Raw genomic sequence first — 17,401 nt, 5'->3', positions numbered from 1 at the left:
TCAGTTTATTGGTTTCCATTTAGCTAGGCAGAAAATTAAAGGAAACATTCCAAGGAGATGAGAGATACATGCCTCTCCTGAAATACTATGAAATTACATTAATCCATTATATGTGTAAAGTGAAGATCTATTAAAGAATGAGTAAACTGTGCTGTTATAGACATTCTAGAAGAAGTTAGTTAAACTGTTTTAAAACTGGACTACATATATGTAAAAAAATTGTTACAAAGAGCAAATAAATATAACCAGACAGAATGTGATGGAACAGGATTACTTATACTCCTCAGTAGAACAGATGTTTGAGTTTAGTAAAATAATATTTACAGTTAGGAACTCTGTATATACATGTAAGCCCTTTTGCAAGAAGTTTATTCATTTGCTTTTCACCAAGGATTTTGCTGGCATGTACCCAAAACAGATTGAAGTCTGTGGATCAAAGCCCAAGAGTCACAATTCCCTAATGCAGACTGTAGAATTTATTTCACATGAGCAGTGCATGTTGAGAAATCCCTGAAGCCAGAGGAAAAATGGTGCACATTTCAAAAACTTTCGTCCACTTATCTGCTCTATTACAGGATGGTGCACAGGAGAAGGCCTATGTTCATACCAGGCCGTATCTGAATCTCTGAAAAGAGTGAATGATCTGATTCATTTCCATTTATAATTCAGTTGGTTTTTAGTGGCTATTCACAGTGTTTATTTATAAAAACAAGTTTGGATTATTTTACCAAGAGAATATATGGTACCAGGAAAGTAAACAGAAGCATTTTCCAGGAGCTGCTTAAAATGGTACAACCTAATGGAAATTTCTCTGCAGTTTTCTCCAAGGGTAATAAAGTTGTGAAGAATGGGCTTTTTCCCAGTAATGTCTCAATACAGAAGAAATACAGACAAATACGATTAGTGTAAACATCAGTATTTCTGCATCACAGAAAGACCTGCATTTTTCATATATATAGGATTTATATGGGTTTGAACCATTTTATTCATGCTGAAGACAAAAACATAATGTAAAAATCTCGAGTATTTATGTGGTACAGCTGATGATTCATAATGGGTTGGAAACATATACACTGCAGCATCTGCCCCATTGTTGTTATTCTTGAGTACACAGACAGCCATTACCCTGTGTCTTTAATTCACTAATGTTTATTGCTTAGTAATGGAAAAAGTTAGCATGTTGCCTGACTAAAGTACTTTTCTGCACGTGTTTGTGTGGAACCCATTCTCCAGGTGGAAATAAGGAACACCCCTAGAAGAGAATCACTGCCAACCCAAAACAGTATACAAAGACACAGTACTCCAATTGACAGTGATCCTTGCCAGCAGGATTTCAATATGAACAGAAGACTCTTTTGAAAGATATTCCTCTTCTACAGAGTACTGCAAATGCCCTGTACATAAAATCCCATGAGCTCTGTTTTTATTTTGGACAGCAGTAAGAAAGAGGAGATTGGAGGAGAAGGGGAGGGGGGTGGTGGTTTTTTTTTTTTTTCCTGAAAGTGTAGATCACTCATCTAGGAGGCAGATGGTCACAGTGGTCATACTCCCCGCTTTGTAACTGGCACTTGGTTTTGGCATGCTAATGATTTCTTGTTCCCAAAAATAGCTTTACAGACAGGGTCAATTATATTTTTGGATTGTACAGCGTGTAGAGCAATTAGTTGCACAAGGCAGTTGGTTTATAATGCAGTACACCCCTTCTTCATAATTGGCACCTTTTTGATATCCCATTTATAATGGAGGGGTCTATCTTTACAAACAGTTCCTTGTATTAGTATGCAAATACACTGGCTCCCCCCAGATACATTTACACACAGAGTCAATTATATTTTTGCATTGCAGGATGTGTGGACTAATTAGCTATAGAGAAATGGGGCACTTGGTCTTCAGATTTCAAGATCTTACTGCACTAAGTGATTCTGAGACACTTTCAAGAGCAGACTGGTAAGTAAAATCATAGAAAGAGATTGTACTGGCTCATCTCTCAGACTTTCATTTGAATACAAAATGAGACATTTTATAGTTATGTTGTTTCATTATCCTTCACTGTCTAAATGACTCTGAAGTGGATAGTGTCAGATGCAACATGCAGTACTCTGCAGATCTGGGTGAAAATTACGCATGTGGCTTTGGTCAGGTGGGAAACATCCTGGAACCAATGTGGTTAATAGTGTGGTTAATTTAGATTCAGGTACTAGTTGAGATGTCAGCGTACGTGTTGTTAGTAACTGTTCACTGATTCATGAACTGTTTTGATATTAACAACCACTTCTGTTAACACAGTTAAAAGTTTTCATTTTGAATATAAAAATATGTGAACTACTCTCCCAGGAGAGCAGATCGATGAGGGAGGAAAAGTTTTTATACATGGCATTTAAGATAAGATTTGTCCTTAAAGTATTCCAAATTGAGCTGTAGCTCTGCTAAAAAAGTGGTGCTAAATCTAGGGGTTAATTTAAGCTGGCATTTTATATAATTCTTTTTCTTGCATGTAACAAGGCTACAAATGAAGAAACAGAAAATAGGGAATTTGCTATGCTGTCTATAGTCTTTATGACAGAATGGTCATCTGTAAAACATTGGTCAGAGGTACAGTATAGTTATGGCAAATACTTCTTATTCTGAGTATGCTGAAAAATCATGTTGTACTGGATGTTAGCAAGTGGTTCCTGAAATACTGGGGTCTAGGAGATTTAGTTTTAGATTTTAGTTAATGTGTTTTTAAAGTGAGGAATACTTCATTCATCCATCCACCTATTTATTTATTTTTCTTAATACCCTCTTGTATGTTACTGGGGGAGCAGAGAGGAGATAAGAAATAACAGTGCCAGCAGGGAATGAATGAAAATTATAGATTTGAAGCTACCCTAACAGAAATGTTCCTGCTCTAGCCTACATTATAGGTTTGGAGACTAAGTGATTGTATGTTCTTTTCACACCAAGGAAGAAAATCACACTTGTTCTTGATATCTAATAATGATAGCACACAGTATGCACAGTCTGAAATCAAGCAGAGAAAAAAGATAGGTTTTCTTCTGCCCAAGGGGACTGATGTGATTTATACACATTTCTGAAACATCTTTAGGAATGGATCCAAATGCTGGAATCATTTTAGGATACAAAAGAATCTACAGAGTAGATATTTCCGTAGACTCAGCCGGTATTGTCACTGGGACATGGCTTATGCTGTTCTTTCTGGAAGCATGGCTACTTGTAAACTATAACCTCAAGTATTCAAGGATTTTCATGTTATTAATAAAAAGAAAGTGACATAACAGCCTGTGAAGAGCAGACGTATTTTAGTAGAAATGCTTTTAAGAAAAACTTAGTCAGCTTAGCTATTTTGTTTCTTGATAATGCATGTGTACTATGTGCTATACATTTATACAATGTATACATACTGTACATACATAGGTATTATGGGAGTTTCTGGTCCTAGGTGAGAGAAAAAGGAGAGGCAATAGGTGGAGTCTTACTTCTGCCAACACTCTACATAGGTACTACCACTGAGATTTGTCAGTGCTAGCGAATAGCAGCATGTTACCATGCCCTGGGCCAGGAAAATAAATTCTTCTGTGGACTACTCCTTTAGTCAGTGTTTAAAAAAAAAAAAAATCTGTTTTTTTCTCAGGTGAAATGTCAAAATTATTGCACATACAGTTGTTTGGTAAATAAATAAGCTAGTTCAATAATTTACAGATTTTTTTTTTACCAAATGACTTTGCAAACTTCTGTTTTCTAATCAGAAGTTAAATGTTTACACAACACCATAAAATGTCATTTCTTGCAAGTCAGAATTGTTTCTCCTTTTGAAATATGGAGAAGATGAATATATTTTTTATAAACTTCAGCAAAATATGTATTTAGTTTGTTAGTTTTAACAAAACCCTGAAAGCCTAATAATCATGTTTTATATCATTCTGGGTTTTGCTGGAATGTGCCTAAGACTAATATGCAAGTTTAAAACTTATAGAGGAGTGGTTTTCTTAGTCCAGAGAATTTTGTCATGACTTTGTGTGAGAAAAATAGCAAGAGTTTCTTGAAAATGGAAAGTTCTGAGTTGCTTCAAATAATATTTGGAAATGTTTTTGTTCTGTTAACAGCACTGCCTTGTGCTTTAGTCAAGAGGAAAGGTTAGCCTAGCATATAGCTTGTTGCTGCGTTTATCAGAAATACATTTTCTCCTCCATACCTCTGAACATGCAGTGTAAGTGTTCCTCTTCAGAGAGGTTGCTGCTTCAGATTTCACATAAGATCACTTTGACTTCTTACCTCAGGATGTGCATCTTACCTGTATCTTTCCTAAGCATCACTCACTCTTAAGAAATTTGTCCTCTGTGAAAACAGACCCTTTAATAGAATAGAATAACAGCTAGATGACCACATATATTGTGGCATATGATGTATCCTCATTCAAAATAGAAGTGTTTTAACATAATTTGAAATAAATTTAATTAAACAAACTTTTGCTCTTTCACTGATCGTAATCTTAAACCAATCCCAATCAATGGCATCTACATCCTGGGAAATTATTGGGAGTGATTACTATTTAATAAGCATTTAAATAAGATGCTCTTGGCCATCATTACATTTATTTACATATTGGTGAGCAACTGTGGATCAGAAACTGGATTCAGATTGACTAGGGACAGTGATTTTGGTAGAATTCAATTAACTCAGTTTTTTGGTTGAAAATATATCTCTGCTTATGAATTATGTTGCATCCTTTAAAATATTACTGGTAGGACAGGACTAACAGCACAACAAATTGACAATCTGATTAATATATCTAATCCACTAACTCTGAATTTACTTGTAATTTGGAGGAGACAACTTTTCTAATTTATTAAAGAAATAAGTGCACGCTACTTTTTGTCTCAAAGTCTGGTGGTTCAGCTGCTGATGTCTTTTCCATGTGACATTAAAAGTGATATGAATATATCATATCCAAGATTAGTTAGAAAAGCACCAATACCATGAAGGTGTCTTGAGGATGGCAGATGGTCATGTCTTTGTGTCAATGATACAAATGAATATGCTTTTTATTTTTAGTGATGTAAATTCAAAAAAGCATATCCAGGTTCTGAGGGAAAATATAAACTTGAAGGATAGTTAGCTTGTTGTACCGGGAAGTCCATTTTTATTAAATCTTTATTTTGTATAGAGATCTTGTAATAAGTTATTTCTGAATAAAATACATGAGATATGTACATGAATATAATTCTGGAGCCAAGTAGAAGATATTCTGTCATACATCCCACAGCAGAAAGGCTAACGTCTTTGTGAATGTGCATGAATCTCTCTGCTCTTCACATTAATTATATATATAAAAGGATTAATCTATAAATGTAGCTTTATCAATGCCTGATGCAAAGCAGCTGTCTCTCAAGGGCTAGTCCCACAGAAGGGCAATAGACTCCTGAGGCCTAGTCTATTACAAATTAAGACCAACTCTGGAACTTTGTTGTTTACTGAAGTTTATGATGCTATTTTATTCCCTGGTGCCCAACATACTCATTAATTCTCTCTGTGCAGTGTTTCCCCCTGTTGTGAAAAGGAGTGTGCTCTTTGTGTAGCCTAGCACCTGCCCCTTTCTCCAGAAATTAGCATCCATGTTGCCCATTTTCAGCTCCCCAAAGCAGAAAGCTCACAGATAAACTCACTTCTCTTTCTTTGGGAAGATTTTTTTCTTTCACTCCACATTATTGAGTATGCTACTTATGCTTCTTTATGTTCTTGAGCCATTGTATTACACGTGATGAGCATCCTGGATATGAATGATTGCTCTCAGTTTTAAAGATCTGTCCTCCAAAAGCAGCACTCTTTGAATCATGCTGTAACAGTGTGCAATACAAATATTAAGACACAGTAAGAAACAATGACGTTTATTCCAGACCCATTCAGCTGTGGGTCAGAATGAACTAGTTAGTGACTCACTGACAAGGATATGTGAGGAAATGTGTTCGTATATGTTCAGATAAGCAGATACCACATTGTTTCAGCTATAACAGAGAGCTTCAGATATTTTTTTTTCTGCCTGCCTTTATAATGTGCCTATGCATAGTATAAAAGATACTGTGATTGCTTATTAAAATGTCATTAACATTGATTTAATAAAAGCCAAATATAAATGTAGGGCCAAAGCTTCTTCTTTGTTTGCTTCACTGTAATTTGCAGCAGAATTTTACCCATCATTTTATATTCAACTAAATGAAAAACATATGGCAGGCTGTACTTAAAGCAAAATCAATACAAACAAAACCAAGGATATTATCAATGGCTCAGCTGAAGGATCACAAAGACAGATCTCTGGTATAATTACACAGCACAACACTACAGCCAGATTGTCTTAATGTATCTACCTCTCAGGCTCCAAATACAATTAATTATTATGAGAAATAACTTCCACAGGAACGGCTTTCTTTTTGCTCAGGAAAAAAAAAAAATGAAAACAGTTGGGTGTAAACTTCAGAGAAAGGTCATAGGTTAATAGAGTTCGTAATAGAACAGCAAGGGAATCTAAACTTTAATTACTATAATGTAAATTACCATAGAGAGCCCAAATTAGTGATCACTTAGCCTAGCCATTCCACCTTCCCAGCAGGTTCTGCTCACTTTGGGGGCTTAACCCAAATTCCCTAAATTCCATCCAGACTGCTGAGATTGTGAACAATTTGCATAGTTGCATGCTTCTCCAGGAATTTTAGGATGTCTTTTTCCTTCCAAATCCCTTTCTGCCTGTTTAGTGCTACTATTTATACAGTTGAATTGTTGAAGTATCACTACTTACTAACTTTTGTCTTAAATAATATGTATAAAGAAAATTACAAAATCAACTGTATTAACTCATTGGGGGGGAGAAATGCTGAAATACAGATAAGAAGAATATCAGGACTAGGGCAGGGCATAGCATTGCAGTTCACATTCCTAAGCAGTAATTGTTTTGTGGATTGTTTGCTTTTAATGATAGTCCTAAATACATTAAAATTTACTATACAGATAAATGTGTTTACCAAGTTCTATATCAGCAAACAACTTCAGTACATTCCAAATTTTCAATTCAGTGATAAAGTGAAAGTTGAAATACCCATTTTGAATGATCACTCTGGATAGCAACATAAAAATTTTGTGTTCCCACCATCGTGGATGTGAATAGTCTGGCTGAATAGACACAGTGTGACAAGAGCTGAGATAAAGGAAGGATCTTTCCTTTATGTTTGTATTTATTAGGTTTTTCTCATAGTTTTAATATGTGCCAGAGTTTCAAACACAGTAAGCACTTCTTCCCCAACAGGTCTTCAATTATGGGAGCAAATGCAGAAAAACTAAGTTTATATAAGATCTGTGAGGCTCCCATTCCAGAATTGGCATTACAGGGGAGGAATGATGCCTCTTCCTTCTTACTACCATTTTAAGTGGAGATTAGTCTTTGGTAAGAGCTAACTGTCAAGTGATTTATGATTTATGGGTACTAATGTTGGGAGGCAAACAACAATATCTGTGTTTGTAATCAAGATGCCTTCAAAGTTTTGGTGGCCCAGCTCTATAATGCTGGTTCCTAGTTTGATTTGTCCTACAAGTCATGCAGAAGGGTGCTGCAGAGAAACACTCCAACAATGTATCTTCTTAGAAGCCACAAAAAAATAATTAACTTACTTGAGAGCAAGTATAGACTTTTTACTTTTAACTTCACAAAATGTACTGACTGATGAAAAACCATGGTTAATTGCCAGTTAAATCTAAAAGCATCCCAACTACAGAGTTAGAAAGTTCTAGAAGCAGAGAAGATTTTGAAAAGGGAAACACTTTACATTAAAAAAAAAAAAGTTCGAATGTATTTATAAAAATAATTGCCTTGGTTTTAAAATATTAGTGTAGCACTTCAGAGATGTGGATTCAATTCTTGACATTTTCTGTGATACTTCCTGTAAGACTACTCTGTCCCTGATTATGTCCTACATTTAAATAAATAAATAAATAAAAGTCTATACAGGTGACAAGATCTCCAGGACAAAGGACTAAGAATATGTTTTACAGCGCCCAGGACAGTATGATTTCAATTGAAATTGGATATTGTAAGTTCTACTGAAAATTTGTTTAATGATAATCTAAATAATAGTAGTAAAATTAGTTTAAAAAAAAATAAAACAAATAAAAAATAGACCCTTAATAAGGAAAATTGTAAGGATGTTATACTTTAATTCTAGCCTCACTGGTGTAGAAGACTGATTCTTAATTAGGTTAGTTTTGTTAATAAAACCTCTACAACAAAATCTTATATAAACTCTAAAGATAAAAATTGCCCTCTCCCAAGCAGCAGTGTAAGATCTTATTTCTTGACCAAAGAGAGCATCATTCCAGGAGAGGGAGCTGCTAAGCCTAGTGACTTAAGGCTGGCCTGCTCCAAATTTATCTTGCTTCGGGGATGTGAATTGCAACATGTTCTAAACTTACCCATGCACAGCAAACCTGTGGCTAGTAGACTGGGTAGCTAGTATGTCCACTACATCGCAGCTTCTCAGTAGAAAAGATAACACAGTATGTCCTAAATGAAGGTTATGAAACAGCCAGCCCAGGCTGTGTTTGTTACGAGCGCAAGGCAATACAGGGAAAACAGATTCTAGGACTGTCTGAGAAGGCTCCTTGATACTCCTGTGTGTATTTCTTTCCTGGGACATACCAATGTGAGGCCTCTGGACATAAAGAGGAATTAGCAGAGTCAGTAAGAATTCAGGCAGCAGATGCCAGGGCTAACAGAGATCTCCAGAATGCTACCAATAATTTCTTCAATGGAATTTGTTTCTCTTCTATAATAAAAGCACACTTATAAAAGTAACAAAAACAGTTGTTGATTTGTTTTAAGCACAGTAAGAACAAGCTCTGTGTTATGCATTGCATTTGCTGTGTATTATTGTACTTCCAGAGCGTTGTTTGTCTGTCACAGCCAAGCAATAGTGCCTTTGAGTGGACCAGGAAAAAAGGTACAATATTCAATTGAGCTATGCCAATCTGGTCTGCTTCCAACCAGGAAAAGAGATCAACTGTCATGGTAGTTTCACTTAATAGTGCCCTAAAATTTTAGCTGCTTTTTTCTTATTGTGGTCATGCTGGTGTTGCTTTCTGTTAAGATAGGATGTTAATTACCAGTTTCTAAGGTAGAATGTGAACATTTTACCTGATTCTTTGAAACTCCTCTGTGGAATAATATTCTCCCTCAGGAGGCATGTGCTGTTGGTCCTACTGAATCTGACATATGGGGTTGTCATTCTTGTGCTTAGCTAGCATTGATCTTTTCAGCATTGTTAATGGGGACTACGTGTATCTCTACTCACAGTCCTGTCTTCTCTCTGTAACCGAGTCTGTGAAATCCATATCTGGTACAAATACAAGGGTAGTATTTGGTATTCTATTTTTCATCATCAAAATCAAGAAAAGCTTGTTAATGCACTTTGCATGGACAAGCTCTGTTACTCTATACTGTTCACTCTCAGATCAAATGTAAAGATATGTTTGCTGTTGACCTCATTTAAAAGCCCTCTAGAGGAAAAGTCTGAAAAAGTTGATAGTTTGGCATGGTTATTCATTATGCATGGCAAGTGCATTGCTTTATTTTCATTAATTTTACATAGAAATGAGATACAGCACAATATGTGTTTCTCATTTTTGGGAACTTCACAAAGCTTATGTTGTTATGTTCTCTATGCAGAGCCACTTATAGACAGGCAAATCCAAAAGCATTCTGTATTCCCCAGCTCATCAATCCATGTTTAAAGAGGATGGGATTGTCCTTGTGTTAAATGCTGTCATTCTATTACTTCTCCTGGCATAATACTACCTCTGAAGACTGGTTCTGCAGAATGACTGACACTGATGGAAAAAAATTCAGGTGTGCTAAAAACACAAAATATTCCTTTGGCATATCATTGAAAATGGTAACTAATCGTCAAGATGTGAATATGTAGGCTTCTGAAATATAAGAGCAAAGGTATAGAAGTCTAGCTTTAGCTGTACTAGATTAATGGTATCATTCACAAAAAAGATTACAGCTAAAATACAGACAGGTTGTTGAGTTTCACTTTTAATAGGACTTGAGGATTCCTATACTGCACCTTTTTCATTAAGTAACACCAAGTTTCTTTCTGTTTATTTTTTCTGTCTGAAGGAGATGTAAGTGAAAGGTCAGAATGTCAAATTTATGATGATTTTTAGTAATTAGATGAAAAAGTGGAATATAATTTGTTATTGAAATGTATTGTGCCTTTTTAAGAACATGCAACTAAAGCTCAGAGAAACATTGGGGGACTCTTCACACAAATGTGATGATATGCATACTGGTGAGAACATGAATATAATTGCTTTGTAGCCCCTTATAGAACAGAATAATGCAAATTATAGCATTGTCTCATGAAAATAATATTAAAAGTATTTTAAATACTTGCATTCAAGCTCAAACCTATTTACAGTGGCCTTTGTTGCAAAGCTGTATGAGTTCCATGAACCCAAAAGTCTGCCAAGGTCTGCAAAAGACGTGCAGTCACTTTTTCTTTTCTGCTTCCTATCACTCTCTGCATCATCCAACCTCTTTTACCCAACCCATCATGTCCTAAACCTGACAAACACCATTGTGATTCAAATCCTGTAGTTCTTAAACTGCCAGGGTGACTGCTTTTTCTTTATAGCATAAATTACTTTAAGTACAATCCTAGCAGTCACGAAATTATTTCACCCTAGAAACTTAGTTAAAATCTAGTGGTTTCACCACAAAATTAGAAACCAGAAACTTCTTTGTAATTCTGTAACCATTGCCACTTGTTTCATCCAAAGTAAGCAAGTCCTTAAAGCTTCTTGTGGTGCCAGTTCTTTATATGTAGTGTGGTGGTTATACCTCTTGCTCTTAGAATCATAATGGAAATTATTTAAAATCCATGGTCCTGAATGACCTAAAAGTACTAAATATTATCATCTAAGTATAACTAGTCCTGATTGTGGATTTTGTATTGTGTGTGAAATGATAAACATCTGATTGTTTATAGTATTCTTTCCAATGGGCTAATGCATGCACTGACACCAAATTAAATGTAACTAATCACTTCTTTACTTCAGTTATTAAAGGCACACATTCGGCTATCACTTACCCCTCTGTGATCCTATTGATTGTTTTGTGATTTACTTAGAGCTTAAAATAGGGTAGGGTTGGACCCAAAATGTTAGTTTCTAATGTAATTTAGGTTTTGACATCAATGGAGATTTTGTTCCACAACTCTGCCTTGCAGTACCTCATATGAATTCCATGCAGGGACTCAGAAAACCTAATGTTGTATGTAGACTGAAGTGCATTTTGCATAGCAGTTATTCCCAATATTGCATAACCAAAGTTATGACAGAAAAAGTGAGACAATTACTGACACTTCAGATAGTTACTTAGTTAAGAATGGGGGTTGGTAAGAGTAATATTACTTATGTGTATGTATATTAAAAAGAATAAGTAAAGCTCTTCCTCAGTTGAAGATACAGGCTCCTGTATTTCATATCATATCCAATCAGAACATAGTTTTCCGTGATGGTGTTGCAGTGAAAGACAAAAGAAAAAGCAGAAACAGGCCTTTCTCTGTTCCAGCCACCCAGCCATCCTGAGTCCAAAGTGGTGATGGAAGCTGTTCTTTTTCCTTCCCACTTAATCCAATCCTGAGCTGGATTAGCAATGGCACGTTTCTTTGTCAAAGTGCAAGCTTAGACTGGATAGCCATGTGGAAATTCCCAGCTGGGAATCCTGCCCTAAGTACCCGCACTTGACACACATACACGGTCTCTTGGCTGCCTAAGACCCCTGCCCATCTGTCTGAATGGCACTGTGCCCACTTCCCCAGCTCACTGGCCATTTTCAGTAAGGCATTGCTGCCAAATGGTGATTGGTTTAGATGGACAGCTGACATAGCATTACTGCCTGCTCTTCTGCTAGAAAGTCTTTCTTTTCTGATAGCATAGAATCCTGTGTTACGGGTGCATTTGGTCTTGCTCTACTTAGGCCTGTATAGGTAAAATCCATATCTGATTGAAGCTGTGGCAGCCTTACCAATGACCTGCGTGGAAATAGAGCTGAAATATGTCTTCTCTGCACTGGAGGAAAGACACAGAAAAAAATGGTCTGCCAGATGATACCATGTCCAACACTTTGCTGTGTAAGTGCTTTATAGATGACATAGAAGGTCTGGACATAAACGGTAATTCATGACAACTGATGAAGCAAGGAAGAACTCAGTCTCATCATGATGATTCTAGGGGAGTTCAGGACATGCTTTTACTTAATGTTTTTTGTTTCTGCACAGTATTTGAGTCATATGTTGATCCATCTCCCTAAAAGTAGAATTATCTGACTTCTTGACCAGCTGACACCCAGCTGGTTTATGCCTTTGTAAAGATCTCGCATCCCAACCCACATACGTGCAAACATACTGACAGAAGATTCTTCTGCGTTTTGGGGGCATTCACAGTCTGAGAGTTTTCATAGCTTCCACATACCTGCTGTCTCAAAACTTAGCAATAATGCTAAAAGAATTAAGAAATTGTGAATGGTATCTTTCTGCTCCATTTTTTTAAAGTCACTGGATATGTTTTAGATCGTCAGTTTTGTTTTTTTTTTTTTTTTCTAATTTACATTTTTTTGTAGTGTGGGTAGCTACAAATTCTGCTTTGTTCTGTGAAAGGTAAATGACGGAATCCTTTTACAAGTGAAATACCAATGCCAGTTAATTCCAGTAAAAAGAATTCTATGTAATTTTTACCAGTTTATATTTTCACCTGACGAAGTTACACATGGAGAAAATCGGGCCCTCTGTGTTGCAGTGTAAAAGGTACAGTGGGAAGGGAAGTGGGCTGAAAGTCAGCCAGGGCTCTTTTATTGCCTCTGCTGTTAAGCTACTTTATGACCCTTAGTAAGTCACTCAACTTCTATGTGCCTTGGTTTTCTTTTGGTATTAATTAACTAAATTGTAAACGATGCAGAAACAAGAGTTTTACCCTGATCTTGGCTTAAGATTCAGGTGCTAATGGATCAAAAGTAATAAAGTTGGAAACTTAATAACCAGTCTTTCATTTAGCCAAATATATTCTTATCTTTTTGGGAAGGTGCTGGTTTACTTGCATAAAAATAGGCTTCTGTAATAAAGGGAGAACATCATGACACATATCCTGTATTGTCACTGCTCTGTTTATCCTTCTATTTCATGTTCAAATAGAAGCAAAATATTTTTGATCTTTTAAAACAAAGAGCATACCAAAGAGCAAAAGGAATTTGTTCTATCCATGATAGCTTTTAAAACTTCCCTCATGCCTAAAAATGAAAAACAGCTCTTTTAGCTAGTGTAGGTGGCTGTAGCTGTATATGTGTGTGTTATGATGTATACACAAGGTACAAATACAGTGTATTAAAAATAAAAGTTTCATATGTGCTTGTAGTTACATATTAACTTTTCATGGTTACATTGTTATGTACATGACTGTTCTGGATATAAACGGTGTCATATGGAAGGCTAAAAACAGACATCCCCTTCAGTAAGATGAGCAAATGGCAGCTTCAACTCTTTCTGTAAATCTAGGTCAATTCCTGCAGAAGGAAATTTGTGCTTCAGACTGCAGTGCACCACGTGCACAGTCCTGGGTCCCACAAACTCTAAATGTTGCCAGCACAACAACTTCTTAAGCTTCTCTTCAGTTAATTATATATGTTTTTCCTTAGCTGCATGATGTGTTTGAGTTGCAAATAGAATATCTTTCTCCATTCTTAGTTCAGGTGGTTGGCAAAGGTGTTTCTGCTTTTGGAAATTTAGGATTTTGCCACTTAGATGTATTGTTGTTTTCTCCTCACTGCCCCTCTACCCTCAAAGTATTCCTAGTACCCTTTTAAAAATAACATAAGTTTTGAAGCTCTCTGAAGTTAATACAAATAGAGAATAAATGATAAGATAGTACAAAAGCTTCTCATATCACTGCTCAGATAGAGTGAACGTGATAAAATTCATGTAACTTTCATACAGCTTTCTTGAGGGGTGGGTAGGTTGTACAGAGATTTAGATAAATCAGGTTTTGCTCTAACATCAGGAATTTAGCTGCTATATTTTATATTAATTTAGCCAATATTTCTTCTTCGGAAGTTCTAAGAATTGCTTATTCATTGACCTGTGATCCAAATTCTAACACTGAAAAATTTCCCATTTACTCTTATTCCTCTACCCTTTCAAAGTTTATTGAGAAACTTCTCATGATTTTAATCCAGTCAGTACAGACAGTGTTTACCCTGTCCATCTTTCTCCATGTGCACCCGCAGTTTGAAAGTAGCCTTGAGAAATGTTGTCTCTGAAAGGAAGAGGTCTAGTTGAGAATATGGTGGAACTGATATATCTTTTTTCTGCTCCCTTTAGTGGCCATCCAAGAAACAGGTGATTATTCTATCAACATGTTTGTGTGTATGCATATATACATGTACACACACACACACTTTTAAAAAGCACATGTGTGTATTTATATATATAAAAGTTAGCCTTGAGGGGCGCTTGCTTTAAATATGAAAGATTAAAAAAAAAAAAGAGTGTGTTCCCTGAAGGGCAAGGTAGCAACAAATCTTCCGCTATGCATCACAGCTGAATACATACCGTCTACACACATCGCTAAATATACTGATGGAGGAGGGGACTAAAAAAACCCCACCACCTTACACTTTTAGAAAAGAAGTGATCTTATTTAGGTGTAATTGAAGAAACATCGTAGCATTTTTCAAGAAGGAAACCTTAAAGGTTCAGGAGCAGGTCATCCTCATGCTGAAAGACAAGCCACTGGGGAAGATCACCAGCCTGAGTGAACAAAGAGCTTTGGCTTGAACTCAGGAAAAAAAGAAGAGTTTATGACCTTTAGAAGAAGGAGCAGGCAACTCAAGAGGGCTACAAGGATGTCATGAGTTTATGCAGTGAGAAAATTAGAAGGTCTGAAGCCCAACTAGAACTTAAGCTGGTTACTGCTGTAAAAGACAATAAAAATGTTTCTATGAATACATTAGCAACAAAAGGAGAGTGAAGAAGGATCTCCATCCTTTATTGGATGCAGAGGGAGAAAGAGTAACAAAGGATGAGGAAGAGGCTGAGGTATTAATGCCTTCTTTGCCCCAGTCTTTAATAGTAAGACCAGTTGTTCTCCAGGTACCCAGTGCCCTGAGCTGGAAGACAGGGACGGAAAGCAGAATGCAGCCCCCATAATCCAAGGGGAAATGGTTAGTTACCTGCTACACAACTTATGCACTCATACGTCTCTGGGGCTGTGTGGGATCCACCCAGGGGTACTGAGGCAGCTGGAAGTAGTGTTCACCAGGCCACTTTCAATCATTTACCAGCAGTCCTGGATAACGAGGGAGGTCCCAGTTGACTTATGGTTAGCAAATGTGGCACCCATCTACAAGAAGGGCCCAAAGGAGGATCTGAGGAACCACAGGCCTGTCAGTCTGACCTCCATGCTGAGGAAGGTTATGGAGCAGATCACCTTGAGTGCCATCATGTGGCACGTACAGGACAACCAGGTGATCAGGCCCAGTCAGCATCGGTTCATGAAAGGCAGGTCCTGCTTGGCTAACGTGATCTCCTTCTATGACAAGGTGACCTGCTTAGTGGATGAGGGAAAGGCTGTGGCTGTTGTCTATCTGGACTTTAGTAAAGCCTTTAACACCATTTCCTACAGCATTTTCCTGGAGAAACTGACCGCTTATGGCTTGGATGGGTATACTCATCACTGGGTAAAAATCTGGCTGGATATCTGGGCCCAGAGAGTGGTGGTGAATGGAGTTAAATCCATTTGGTGGCTGGTTACAAATGGTGTTCCCCAGGGCTCAGTACTGGGTCTAGTTCTCTTCAATATCTCTATCAAGGATCTGGACAAGGGGATTAAGTGCACCCTTGGTAAGTTTGCAGGTGACTGGTTGGGAGTGTTGATCTGCTTGAGGGTAGAAAGGCTCCACAGAGGGTTCTGGACAGGCTGGATCGATGGGCCAAGGCCAATTGTATGAGGTTCAACAAGGCGAGAGTCAGAGCTGTGTCCTGCACTTGGGTCACAACAACCCCAAGCAATGCTACAGGCTTGGGGAAGGGTGGTTGGAAAGGTGCCTGGTGGAAAAAGGACCTGGGGGTGTTGGTCAACAGGTGGCTGAAGATGAGCCAGCAGAGTGCCCAGGTGGCCAAGAAGGCCAACAGCATCCTGGCTTGTATCAAAAATAGTGTGGCCAGCAGGACTAGGGAAGTGATTGACCCCGGGTACTTGGCTCTGGTGAGGCTGCACTTCGAATCCTGTGTTCAGTTTTGGGCCTCTCACTACAAGAAAGACATTGAGATGCTAGAGAGTGTCCATAGAAGGGCAACAAAGCTGGTGAAGGGTCTAGAGCACAAGTCTTACGAGGAGCAGCTGAGGGAACTGGAGTTGTTTAGCCTGGAGAAAAGGAGGGTCAGGGGAGACCTTACCACTCTCTACAACTACCTGAAAGGAGGCTGTAGCAAGGTGGGTGTCAGTCTCTTCTCTCAAGTAACAAGTGATAGGACAAGAGGAAATGGCCTCAAGTTGTACCAGGGGAGGTTTAGATTGGATGTTAGGAAAAATTTCTTCACTGAAAGGGTTATCAAGTGTTGGGACAGGCTGCCCAGGGAAGTGTTTGAGTCATCGTCCCTGGAGGTATTTAAAAGACTTGTAGACATGGAGCTTAGGGACATGGTTTAGTGGTGGACTTAGCAGTGCTAGGTTAATGGTTGGACTTGATGATCTGAAATGTCTTTTCCAACCTAAGTGGTTCTATGATGCTATGGTACTCTGACTTCCACAGCTGAGAGAGAATTAAATTAGCCATTTACATTAAATTATAATGTACACACAAATTAGTGCTTCAAAATCCATTGTTATGCAATTAGTGGAACTACTGCAGTACCCCCAAACGATGCTACTACCTCTGAAATACATGCATAGGCCGTTTCCAACACAGTCTCAGTCTCCAGTGAAAATGAACAATTGTTGAGAAGACAGGATGATTGGGTGGCTCAGAGAGTTATAATTTAGAGAAAGGTCTATGTCAGAATTAAAACACTATATTGATGACATTATTCTGATATCTGATGGAGAAGATCTGCTGTTATAATATATTTACTAAAGATGTTTCACAGATAATATTCAGTATTATCAGAGTATATGTGTGTACTTGTGTATAAAAATGTTTGTTGCTATGGAGTTACAACTTTTACATGATGCTAACATGCCAAAACTTTGCAATACACTGAGCACTGTGTAGCCATGAGTGCTTGTTTTAGATCTTTCTTGCTAGTATTTCAGAACTTAAAGATACAGGCAATTCACGGAAGTGCTAGGAAGATGTCTTGGC

The 17,401-nt window shown here is 37.4% G+C and overlaps 1 protein-coding gene across 1 annotated transcript in view; it reads left to right on the top strand.

The window, feature by feature from the left end:
- The first annotated feature begins 1,912 nt into the window (after positions 1 to 1,912).
- MAMLD1 (mastermind like domain containing 1) overlaps positions 1,913 to 17,401 on the top strand; it is a 226,049-nt gene continuing 210,560 nt past the window's right edge. Inside the window, exon 1 of the mRNA XM_032996076.2 lies at positions 1,913 to 1,947. The gene's annotated coding sequence lies outside the window, so the exon portion shown is untranslated. The remainder of the gene's footprint in view (positions 1,948 to 17,401) is intronic.

The sequence above is a fragment of the Tyto alba genome, unplaced genomic scaffold (genome assembly GCF_018691265.1).
Source record: "Tyto alba isolate M040663 unplaced genomic scaffold, T.alba_DEE_v4.0 Super-Scaffold_5, whole genome shotgun sequence".
Classification (NCBI taxonomy): domain Eukaryota; kingdom Metazoa; phylum Chordata; class Aves; order Strigiformes; family Tytonidae; genus Tyto; species Tyto alba.
The sequence above is the reverse complement of the archived record's forward strand: the minus strand, read 5'-3'. Positions and strand labels throughout refer to the sequence as shown.